The sequence below is a fragment of the Mandrillus leucophaeus genome, unplaced genomic scaffold, assembly GCF_000951045.1.
Source record: "Mandrillus leucophaeus isolate KB7577 unplaced genomic scaffold, Mleu.le_1.0 Scaffold86, whole genome shotgun sequence".
NCBI lineage: Eukaryota > Metazoa > Chordata > Mammalia > Primates > Cercopithecidae > Mandrillus > Mandrillus leucophaeus.
Window position 1 is genome coordinate 1,693,699 of NW_012109363.1, and position 12,679 is coordinate 1,706,377.

Here is a 12,679-nt window from a genome sequence, read left to right on the forward strand (position 1 = left end):
TTCAGGGTTTTAGGTAGGACAGTGATATGCTCTGATTTATGTTTTTAGAGGATTCTTTTGGCTGCTGAGTAGAAAATGAATGATCTCCAAAGGCCAGAGAGGAGGTCAGGAGGCCAGTTAAGAGACTCGCAGTAGCATGTAAAGGATGATGGCATCTTGGATTAGGACGGCAGCAATGGAGACAGAAACAAATAGATGAGTTGGAGGAGTATTTTTAGGTAAAATCAGCAGGGTTTGCTGATGGATTCAATGGCAGGGCAGTAAGGAGGGGGATGGAGAAAGAGAAATTGAGGATGAATCCTGTGTTTCTGGCTTGAACAACTGGGCCACTTAATGGCACAGATAAGACTTGGAGAGGAAGCTGTTTGAAGGTGGACATTCAGAGTTCTGGTTTAGACATCTTGAGTTTGAAATGCCTCTCAGAAGACAATCAGGTATGCATGTCAGAGTCTGTAGTTCAGTGGAGAGATCAGGATTGGGTGAACAAATTTGGTAGTCATTGATATAGAGATGGTCTTTAAATCAGTAGAGCAGACACACAGAAGAAAAGAGGTCTCATGGCTGAATTGTAAAACATGCTAACATTGAGAAGAGGGGAGAATCAGGGAAAGGGGACTTTGGAGCCAAAAAGGTGGGGGGAATACCTGGAGAGCAGGTGTTACAAAAGCCAGGATAGAAAGCGTCTCAAGGAAGAGAAAGTGATCAGCTGTATCAAATGCTGCTGAAAGGTAGGGCCAGATGAGGACACAGATGTGACAATCCGATTTGACAACTTGGATATCACTGTTATCATGATAAGACCGGTTTCAGTGGAGTAGAAAGGACTGATGCTTGGTTGGAACAGGCTGAGCTGAGATGGGAGATGAGGATTTGGAGGTAGCTATTAAAGATGATCATAAAAAAGGAAGTTTTGGTAGGAAGGACAGCTGAGACATGGAGTGGCTGTAACTAAAGAGGAAAGAAGAGTCAAGATATTTTTTAGAGAGAGGGATAATGTTTGTAGACCAATGCAAATGGTCCAGTATAGAAAGGGAAATAGGGATGACAGAGAGGAGGAAGGGGATTGTCACAAGAGCGGACTTTGAGAAGTGGGGAGGGGACAGGATCCAGAGTGAAAGTGAAGGGCTAGGTCTTGGGTAGAAGCAGAGGATGTGGGTTCCGATGGAAGGTGAGATAGTGAGGAATGAGGAAATTGTCTTCTGATTGCTTGTATTTTTCAATGAGTTAGAGGCAAGTTCATCAGGGGAAGAGGGATTGTAGGAAGTTTGGGGACACAGAAAAAGGTGTGAGATCGTCATTTAAGACAGTGAGAAAATGAATATACCATAGATATGTAATAGGTTACTAGATAGTATTACATTTCATAGTTGTGTGCTTTTTAACTGTTCAAGTACACATGCTGAATATGTGGTAGTTGGGTTTAACTTGGATAGGGACTTAGGTGTGAGTATGATGGAAGAGAGGGAATTGAGAGAGAAAGAAGTGAGTAAGATGAATGAAGTAAATGGATAAGAGTCCTGGCCCTCCCCTTAACAGGGAGAGGCAGGCACACCCTGTTGTTCTAAATGCTTTCTGGTGTTCTAAATGCTTAAGCAGAGGAGCATTTATCAAGCATGGACGGGACAGGGAAAAGGGAGATTAAATCTCTCTACCCCAGTAGTCCAGGAAGGCTGCAGAGTTGTCTTTTGAGCTTAATCTCAAAGGCTGAGCAGGTAAAGTATCAGGAAAAGCACTCGCTAGGAACAGGTAAGGGTGTGTGCAAAGGCAGTGGTGGGTGTTTGGGGAATGGCTGGGCCATAAGGCATCTGGAAAGAAATAGTAGGTGACAAAGTTGAAATGGGTATTGGGACCAGGGAACAGAAAGCTCTGCACGTCATAAGTTGCTTAGAATTTATTATGCAACAGGATCCACTGAAATTGCTTGAACAGGCAACTCCTATCATCAAACGTGTGCTTTGGGGCTGGGCATGGTGGCTCACATCTGTAATTCCAACATTTTGGGAGGCTGAGATGGACTGATCGCTTGAACCCAGGAGTTCAAGACCCACCTGGGCAACTGGCAAAACCTTGTCTCTACAAAAAATACAAAAGCTAGCCAGGCATGGTAGCCTATGCCTATGGTTCCTACTAGGGAGGCTGAAGTGGAAGGATTGCTTGAGCCCAGGAGGCTGCAGTGAGCTATGACTGCACCACTGTACTCCAGCTTGGATGACAGAGTGAGATGCCGTCTCAACAAACAAAAAATAACACATGGGCTTTAGGAAGGCACATGATGAGACATGATGAGGATAGAATAAAGGATGAAAAGCAGAGCAAAAAATCCAAACAAACCCTGAAAACTGCAATACTCTGGAGAAAGACCACAGGGATTTCCATTCAAATAGTAGTAATAGATAAAGAAATACAATGCTTTTAAATTGAAATAATCATTTTGTAAAAATGTCAATAAACCTTCAATTAATTTTTTAATCTAGCACAATTCCAGTCAAAATCCTAAATATTCTGTGAATATCACAGAATAATTCTAAAGGTCATAATAAATGTAAAAAACAAGTAAATAAAAGAAAAATAATTATCCAAGGCAATATTGAAAAAGATAAAATAGGGATGGTATTAATTTTGGAGATATTAATGTATCTTATTAAGTTACAATAATTAGAACAATATGGTGTTGATTAATAAAGTAAAGGAATCAAAACAGAAAATCCAGAGAGAAAGTCAAGTTTTCAATATATGTATATTTACTATATGATAGTTATTTAAAATGTTATTTAATATATGACATAGTTATTTCAGATCAGTGGGGAAAAATAGATTATTTTATAAATGTTATTGGGAAAACTGGCTCACTATGTGGAATAAATAAACTTAGGTCCCTATTTCTTTCAGACACCAGAAAACTTCCTTATTTAAATATGAAAATGAAAAACAAGCTTTAAAACTGGTTTAATAACATAATATTAAATTTATGCAATAGAACACTCTGTTAGAGTTAGATCCTTATATACTCATATAAGAAATTATCTAAAATATACTAGTATGTGAAATAAGTTACAGAATAATGTGCATGATGTCTCAAATGTGCAGGAAAACTTTATATATCTAACTACATATATATATCTTTATAGATATATTAGCATATGCATAGAAAATGTCTGAAAAAATACACACCAAACTGTTAACAGTAAATGTCATGAAGGGAAGATTGATATATCTAACTAGATATAATTTTGACTCTTTTATATGGCAAAAAAAGTCCAAAATAAAATTCAAAGACAATAAACTGAGGGCAAATATTTGCAATATGTATGAAAAAATGTGAATATCTTTAATATACAAAGTACTCTTTAAATCCATAAGAAAAAGACTAATAACTCAATAGAAAAATGGATGAACAGCATGAGTAGGTAACACATAAAATAAAAAACACAAATGATCAAAAGCCATATGAACAAGTTTACTAGTCATGAAAGGTAAGCAAAGAATAAAATAAGATCCAATCTTTGACCATAAAATTAACAAAAGTTTTAGTGTTCATCTCCAGAGTTTTTAAGGTATGTAGAAACAATGGGTAGATCGCCAAATCCTGTGAATTCTATGTCATTGTCTGTTTTTTAAAAAAGGAGAGAAGACCAAAACCACATATCGTACACATGTATATGACTCTATGGAAAGAAAACTAGAAAAATAGAAAGTTAAATGCCGACTGATGATCTCTAAATGATGGGATAATGATGAACTTTATTTTCTTCTTTGTGATTTTTTGCATTTCCCGAAGTTTCTGCAATAAAATGCATTGCTTTTATACTTAGACAAAAAGATTTGCACTCAAGGAAAAAAAAGTCACGGTGAGAAGTCCCAGAACCCTCATTCTTCTCCTATTTGAACAATAGCCAGGGGAAGTCTTCTCAGTGGCAGACTGCTCTCCCTCGCTGCTCTGATGTTCCCTGTGGCCCCTCCTGTCCCTAACCCTACACTGCTGCCTGATTCTTTAGGACAGCACTCCCCAACCTTTTTGGCACCAGGAACTGGTTTCGTGGGACAATTTTTCCACAGATGAGGGTGGGGGGGGGTAGTTTCAGGATGATTCAAGCATATTACATTTATTGTACACTTTATTTTTATTATTATTACATTATAATCGATAATGAAATAATCATAAACTCACTGTAATGTCGAATCAGTGGGAGCCCTGAGCTTGTTTTCCTGCAACAAGATGGTCCCCATCTGTGGGTGATGGGAGACAGTGACAGATCATCAGGCATTAGATTCTCATAAGGAGCATGCAACCTAGATTCCTTGCATGTGCAGTTCACAGTAGGGTTTGTGCTCATGTGAGACTCTAATGCCACAGCCAAACTGACAGGAGGTGGAGCCCAGATGGTAACAGGAACAATGGGGAGTGGCTGTAAATAGAGATAGAGACTATTTTATACTTCTGTAGAGGTATAGACCTAGTAAAATGCCAGCCTTTAATAGGTGCCCATGAATTCTTATTATACCATGGATTGGTGGGTCTTAGCTAAGTCCTCTTTTCTGGCTTTCTCCTAAAAGATGAGGGTGCTGAGCCAAGTGATCTACTTGCCCTCAGATTGTAACACCTATTTGGTAGATTCTGAAGCTATCTAGACACACTGTAAAAATCAGACTGCTTATATGATCCAGCAATCACACTTTGGGGGATAGAAATCCGGGTGTTACTGCAGCACTATTCACAATAGCCAGGATGAGGAAACAACAGGATGCCTATCAACAGATGAACAGATAAAGAAAATGTAGTATATCCATACAAAGGAACACTATTCAGCTTTAAAAAGGAAATACTGCAGTTGGTGACAACATGGATAAACCTCGAGGTTATTATGCTAAGTGAAACGCGCCAGTCACTGAAGGACAAATATCGTGTGATTCCACTTACATGATGTATCTAAAATAGTCAAACCCACAGGAGCAGAGAGGAATGGTGGTTGCCAGGGATGGAGTGGGATGGGGAGGGGCATGGGGAGTTGCTAATTGATGAGTATAGACTTTCAGTAATGAAAGAAATTCTAGAAAGCTTGGTGTACAATATTGTGTCCCTAGTGAACAATATCGTATTGTACACTCAAAAATCTTTTGAGTAGATCTCAAGGTAAGTGTTCTTATCGCAATAAAATAAAATGAAAATAAACTAATCCCACTTGAAGAAGGCAGGATGAAATCCAAGTTCTTTCCAAAGACACTGCACATCTAGAAGCATGACCGCACGCTCTGCTGGCAAGGCTGCGGGGAAACTGAGGCTGCATGCATTGCTATAGGAATGCATAATATGAGTGATATGCCTTTTGATTCAGTGATCCCATTTCTGTGATTTTTCCAACTAAAGATATCTGCACACTTATGAAATGACTTGTATATAAGGTTATTCATTTCAGCCCTGTCTGTCACAGTAGAAACGAAGTGAAAATTGTTGGAAATAACTCAAGTGTCCATCAGCTGGGGATTGGTTGATAAATAATGATAAGTACTCACAGTGGAAAACTTTGTAACTGTAAAAAAACAATGACGATCTCTAAGATCTGATATGAAAAGCTCTCCAGGATAACTTTAGTGTAAAAAGCAAGGTACAGAACAGCATATCTATTATTTTACTTTTATATAAGGAGAAAATAAGATATTTAGTCACATTTGCTTGTATTTACATAAGCAAACTCTTGAAGGGTGCTTAAAAAACTAACAGAGGCTGTGGGTGGTGGTATTGATATGGGTAGATGAGATAGATACATCTATATGTGTGCTCTATCATACTGATTTTTAAAGCCATGTGAATACATATTACCTGCTAAAAATAAACCAAACTTATAAAATAATGTGGAATGTGCAGCAGTCACATAATATTTTGGAGGTGTATCATCGTTATCCTGGAGATATCAGTCTCTAGTGCACTTTCACTGATGCTGAGAGGTAAAGAGGGATGGCCTTGTCCCTTTGAAGCAAGGAGAGCTCGGGGAATCCTCATTCCACTTTTGAAGGTTATTTGGGGGAAGAGCAACTGCTGGAATAGGACTCTGGGCACTATGGAGCAGGGCATGAGCAAGGTGCAGGAAGCCACACTAACAAATCACAGTACTTTGGGATGATGATGATGACATAGAAGCAGAATTAGATCTGGATTTGTCTAGATAAAGTTTTAAAAAACAGCTATAAGGAGGCATAGTTTACATATAATAAACTTCACCCCTTTTAAGTATACATTTCAATGATTTTTTAAAAAATTTACAAAGTTGTGCCACTGTCACCATAATCTAAATTTAGAACATTTTTATCACCCCAGAAAGGAATCTTGTACCATGTGTGCAGTCATTCCCTATTGCCCCCGCCAGCTCCAGGCAACCATGAATCTACTTTCTGTCTCTGTAATCTCCTTTTTGCCCTTCCTGGACATTTAATATAAATGGAACCATAATGCTTGTTTTTTTGTGTGTGTGCTGGCATCTTTTACTCGGCATAATGTTTCTGAGGTTCATCCATGCTGTACATGTATCAGTACTTCATTCCTTTTTATTGTTGAATAATATTTCATTGTATGGAGAGAGACCACATTTGTTTATCTAGTTGATGGACATTTGCTTTATTTCCACTTTGGCTATTGTGAATGATGCTGCTGTGAACATTTTCTGTAAGTCTCTGGGCAAATACTTGTTTTCAATTCTCTTGGTTAGATGTCTAGAGTGGAACTGCTGGGTCATACTGTAAATTTATGTTTAATATTTTAAGAAACTACCAAACTGTTTTTCAAAGCAGTTGCCCCATTTTACAATCCCACCAGCAGTGTATGAAGGTTCTAGTTTCTCCACATCTTTGTCAACACTTATAATTGTCTGTCTTTTGATTGTGGCCATGCTAGCGGGTGTAAACTGGTATCTCATGTTTTTAATTTGCATTTCCCTAAGGACTAGTGATGTTGAGTTTTTTTTCATGTCCTTATTGACTATTTGTATATCTTTGGTGAAATGTCTATGTCAGTTTCTTGCCCATTTACAAATTGGATTATGTATCTTCTAAAATTGGATTATTTATCCAGAAATAATTTTAATAGATGTGTCCCAACTGGGAGTAAGGGAAAATGGAGGCAGCAGGGTAAGTGGAAAGCAAGATGGCAGCAAATATTTCCATAGATAGGAGAGGGGCTACCCAGTTGGAACTCTGCTCTTATCAACTGTCTGGGCTGGACTTGCCTCATTCTTGAACTTCTGGTTTCCAGCCTCAATCCCCATCTGTACATGGGGTTGTACAAAGCCTTTCCCACTCCTGCCTTCCCAGCCATCAGTCCTCAACCACATCATTGTGCCTGAAATGTTCTTTTCTTCTTTGTCTCTGAGCCAGTCCTATTTTCCTCCTCTACCTCTAAGTCCTTCCATTCTTTGCTCTGGAGCTGCCACTGACAACAAGCCATCTCCCCTCCATCCTCTCTCTCCAACAATTGCTCTCTACCTCTTTGTGTTCTCCTGGTTTTCCCCTGAAGATCCCCTTCCCCTCACTGCTCTCTTGTGGTATGTGTTCTCTCACATACCATAAACTCCAGGGTCAGGAGGTTGGGTAGACGCCATTGCACCCTGGTGCCTTCTCTGTGACACAGGCCATTTGTTGAATACATCCTCTTTCTGTCTTGGTTGCTGTCACCTATGACTTCTTGGTTGCTACATTCACCAAAGACAGTGTGGCACCTGCTCCTAGTCTCCTTCTTGTCCTTGAGTCTTGCTCTTACTCTGGTGAGTTTAGCAAACATGTGGAACACTCACCGAACACCATGGCCTCTCTGGTTCCTGGGTCTTTCCATCTCAGGCAATCTTTCCCTCTCTATCTCAACCATCAACTTCCACAGCCACACCCTGAAGCTGCTTGTCATCCCCCAAACTGCTCCACCTCCAAAACTCACTAATTCTAGCCATAACCCCCTCTCTCTCCAGCTTGCTTCTTCAACTAAGTCTACTGGGAGTAGTCTTCAACCTCAACGAGGACCTCCAGGCCACTGATAACTCCTTTCTCAAAGCCCATCAGTGGGAGCCGATAATTTTGCATGGCAGTGATTTTCTTCACTTGTGTCTTAATCAACTTAAATGGCCAGAACCTGAATTCCCTTGTCCTCTGTCATTTGAACATTTTCCTGACAAAACCCCAAAGCTGGGTAAACCCAGCTTTCCTTTACTTCCGTGTATGACCTGAGCAGTGAGTGCTGCAGAGGAAAGTCACATTACAGAAGAGATTGGCCCCACCCTATAGTTTTGGCTACCAGCTTCATTACAGGCCCTGAGTGCCACTCCAAATTTCTCTGGTCAACCTGCCCTCCCACCCTTACTCATGACTTTCCAATATTTCAAGCCTTCTCCAATATCCCTAAATCTCCAACCTGCAATCTCCCCTAACTCCCCTGACCCCTCTCTTATCAGGTAACATTCTCATTGATGACTTCTCAGAGGAAATTGAAGCCATCAAATAGTCCTTCAAGATCTTCTTCAAGGTTTGCAACTCCCCAGTGCATCTGCCCCCAACCTCTTCTTCTCCCCTCCCATTGTCTTAGAGAAACTGAGTGGCTCAAGCCCCAAGAAGGAAGAGATCGCTTCTTCTGTCATGCTTTGGATCCTCTCCCCATCATCAGCAATACCTTCTCTCTCTTGAATATTACATTTTCCTTTTCCTCCTCATCATTAAAACATGACCAAGTCTCTTTCATCTTTAAAGACATCTTCCTTGGCCCCATATCCTCCCCTGCTTTTCCCCTATCCTTGTCTCCTCCCTGCTTCACAGACAAAATCCACGCAAGAACTGTCAACACCCTCAGCCTCTGTTTCCTTACTTCCCACTAACTCCTTAATCCAATCTGCCCCCATCGCTTCTGCTGCAGCCCTTGCTAAGATCACCACCTCCATGTCACCAAATCCAATGGATGTTTTCCAATCCTCATCACACTTGGCGTCTCAGCTGCAGTTGACATGGCAGCCCACCCCTTCTTTATAGGAATACCTTCTTCCCATGACTTCTGTGCTTCCATCCCATTCTTCTTCCTCAAGCCTTTTTTTCCCCACTGCTGGGTCCTGGGCTGTCTTTAAAAAAATTTTTTTTTTTTTAAACAGAGTTTCACTCTTGTTGCCAGGCTGGAGTGCAGTGGTGCAATCTCAGCTCACTGCAATCTCCACCTCCCGGGTTCAAGTGATTCCCCTGCCTCAGCCTCCCAAGTAGCTAGGATTACAGGCAGGCACCACCATGCCTGGCTATTTTTTTTTAGTTTTGGTAGAGATGGGGTTTCACCATGTTGGCCAGGATGGTCTCAATCTCCTGACCTCATGATCCACCCACCTCGGCTTCCCAAAGTGCTGGGATTACAGGCGTGAGCCACTGTACCTGGTCAGCTATCTTCTTGTGTCACCCTAACCTCCGTCTCAGGAACATAAACCCACAGCCACATTTATTTCTCTAAACTAGAGCTCTCCTCTGAGATCCAGACCCTATGTCCAATGACCCACTTTCCATCTTCCTTTGGCTCTTTCAGAGCACCTCACACTCATCACGTCCAACAACATTGCCTGGTATTTCAGAGTGTCCTATCTTGGCAAATAAAGGCACCCTCCATCTGGAAATGCAAACCAGAAACCGGGGCACCATCTTTGCCATGCTCCTCCCTCTTTTCCTCCTCTTCCAATCCACCACCAATTCTTGTCAATTCAGCCTTTCAAACAGCTCTCAAATCCACCCATTTCGCCCGCATCACCACTACCACCACATCAACCATCATCTTTTGTCTTGGCTACTGGAATAGCCTCCTAACTGGTCTCTTTGAAACCCTAAGCAATTTTCTACCCTGATCCAGAGTATTTTTTTTTCAAAACACAAATAGATCATGTGATCCTGCTGCTTAAAATCATTCTCTGGCTTCCCTTGGATCCTTAATGTGTTCTACAAGGGGTTGCACAATTTGACCCTGCAATCAGCCCACTGTCCTTGTCATCTTGTACACATTCTCCTGCACTCTGTATTCCAGTTTCATGGGCCTTCCTATTTCTAGGGTTCACTCTGCTCCCTCCCCACTCATCACCTTTGCATATGTTTTCTCTATGTCTAGAACACTCCATCCCTGGAACTAGTTAACTTTCATTCATACTTCAGAATTCAGTTCAAGGTCATTTCTCTGGAGAAGTGTTCCTGAGCCCCATTCTAGGTTATGTTCCTTTGTTAATCATCCTTGCATTTCTTTCACTCTGATGCTCATCTCAGTTTGTAGTCAATAATACATTAATCAGCATAGTTTTTGATTAATGTCAGTGTCCCCCACAAGAGTATGACCCCCTTGAAAGGAGGGATGGCGTCTATTTCTGCTTGCCATTATATTCCCAGTAGAGCACAGTGTCTGCACACAGTAGACACTCAATAAATATTTTTGAACAAATAAATTATATATTGTGTGTGGCCCAGGTAGTTCCATTGTTCGTTCATTCGTTCGTTCATTCATTCATTCATTCACTCACTCAACAAGCATTGACTGAGCCCTTTTCATATACTAAGCACCATGCTAGGGGCTTGGCATAAGAGATGAGAGAGGCACAGCCTCTGCCTTTGAGGACATAGTAGCCTACTGGGGGAGTTGGATATGTGTGCAGAGGGTCCAAGGACCCTCTGTGCTATAACCAGGCATATATCTAGCACTGGAGAAGCAAACCTAAGGAGATGATGAGCCCTGCTCATGGTGACCAAATAAAGACCTGCAGAGGATGCTACCACTGAGCTGAGCTGGTCCTGAGGAGTGGAGTGTGCCCAGGAGGGAAGGCCATGCCTGGCAAAGGAAGCAGCACATCCACAGGCAGGGAGCAGCATGTTGTGTAGTGTGTCTGGAGGGTGGAATTCACCAGGCCAAAAGGTGAAGTGGAGTGGCAGTGAATGAGCCTAGCAAGATTGATGAGGGCAGATGAGCATGTGCCAGAAGAGGTTTATAGATGCAGGGCGTGGGGACAGGGGATGAGTAGGGGGTGACATGATCGGGGTGGATTGTAGAGAGAGAATTCCTGCATATGATGCAGTGGGGGTGGATAAGAATGGGCACAATAAAGGCCAGTGGGGGCTAGCAGACCAATTCGTATGAGAGATGGGTCAGCATGGCACAAAAGTGGTCATTCCTGGAGGCAGACCAGTGTGCCACACCCTCTGTAGTGCAGCAATGCTGACAGGGGCTGCATGTTTGCATCTCCAAAAATGCATATGTGGAAGCCCTAACTCCCAAGGTGATGGTATTTGGACATGGGGTTTCTGGGAGGTAGTGATGAGGGTGGAACCCTCGTGATGGGATAGGTGCCTTCATAAGAAGAGATGCTAGATAACTCACTTCCTCCCTCTCTCTCTGTGGACACACAGTGAGAAGGCTGACTACAAAGCAGCAAGCAGGCCCTTGTCAGACACTGAATCTGCTGGCACACTGGTTTTGGACTTCCCAGCCCCTAGAACTGTGAGAATAAGAGTGTATTTTTTAAGCCACCCAGTCTATGGCAGTTTTGTTATAGCAACCTGAGCTAAGATGCTTAGGGAGAGGGGCTTTCCTGACACAGAAAGAAAAATCTCTGGGGCCCTCTCCTGCCTTGCCATTGGGGAGTCTTTGTGTGTCTGCCTTTCCCCAAGAGGAGAAATGAAAAGTATCCTTAGGATGGAATGTGATCAGACTTCAGCAGACACTGAGATAGTCCTGAGTCCTAGAAGCACTGGCAAGGTGGGGACTGTTTTTATTTTCTGTATTTTCTGATGCTGTGACACCTGGAGCCTTGCTGACCTGGAGAGACTGCCCTTCTCAGGGCTAATTCCTAGAGATAGCAAACACCCACCCCAGAGCACATTCTTCAAATGCCAGCCACCCACTCAGAGCCCCCACCCTCACCCATCTCCTTTATCAGGCGGGGTCACTGTCCCTAGTCCCAATCATCCCTTGACCAGACACCAGACAACAAGAGGCAGCCCCTGTACCCCAGAGCCCACCAGAATTATTCAGATCAGCCAATCCTAAACCTATCTACTCTGCTTACCCTGTCTCATCCATGCCTTCTGTCAAAAACCACAGTAAAAGTTCTTGCATACGTTTCCCCCTTATTCCCTCTGCCTCCTGACTGACCCCGGTGTTTCCCCATGTGGCCCTGTGTGGTGTGCTGTGCCTCCTGTTTCTAGACATCTGTGAGTATAAACTTCCTTCATCACCATCATGTCCCTCTGTGTGTCTTACCATATCCAGTAAGAAGAAATCCCCGTTATGTTTTAAAACAGGGCCCTTGACTCCTTAAGACTCAGATATCCATCAAGCCTGTCTGGAGCCTACAGGAAGCTGAGGACTGTCTAGCATGTCATGATCCCTCTTTCTGTTTGTTTTGTTTTGTTTGAGATAGGGTCTCGTTCTATCACCTAGGCTGGAATGCAGTGGTGTGATCTCTGCTTACTGCAACCTCCACCTCACGGGTTCAAGCTAGTCTTCTGCCTCGGCCTCCCAAGTAACTGGGATTACAGGTGCACACCACCACACCTGGTTAACTTTTGTATTTTTGGTAGAGATGGGGTTTCACCATGTTGGCCAGGCTAGCCTCGAACTCCTGACCTCAAGTGATTCGCCTGCCTTGGCCTCTCAAAGTGCTGGGACTACAGGCTGTGATGTGATTTTGAATGTGGGTTATTG

At 42.4% G+C, this 12,679-nt stretch overlaps 1 protein-coding gene across 1 annotated transcript in view; it reads right to left on the bottom strand.

Annotated features, from left to right (window-relative positions):
• PEBP4 (phosphatidylethanolamine-binding protein 4) overlaps window positions 1-12,679 on the bottom strand; it is a 222,212-nt gene that overhangs the window by 116,202 nt on the left and 93,331 nt on the right. The gene's annotated exons all lie outside the window — the stretch shown is intronic.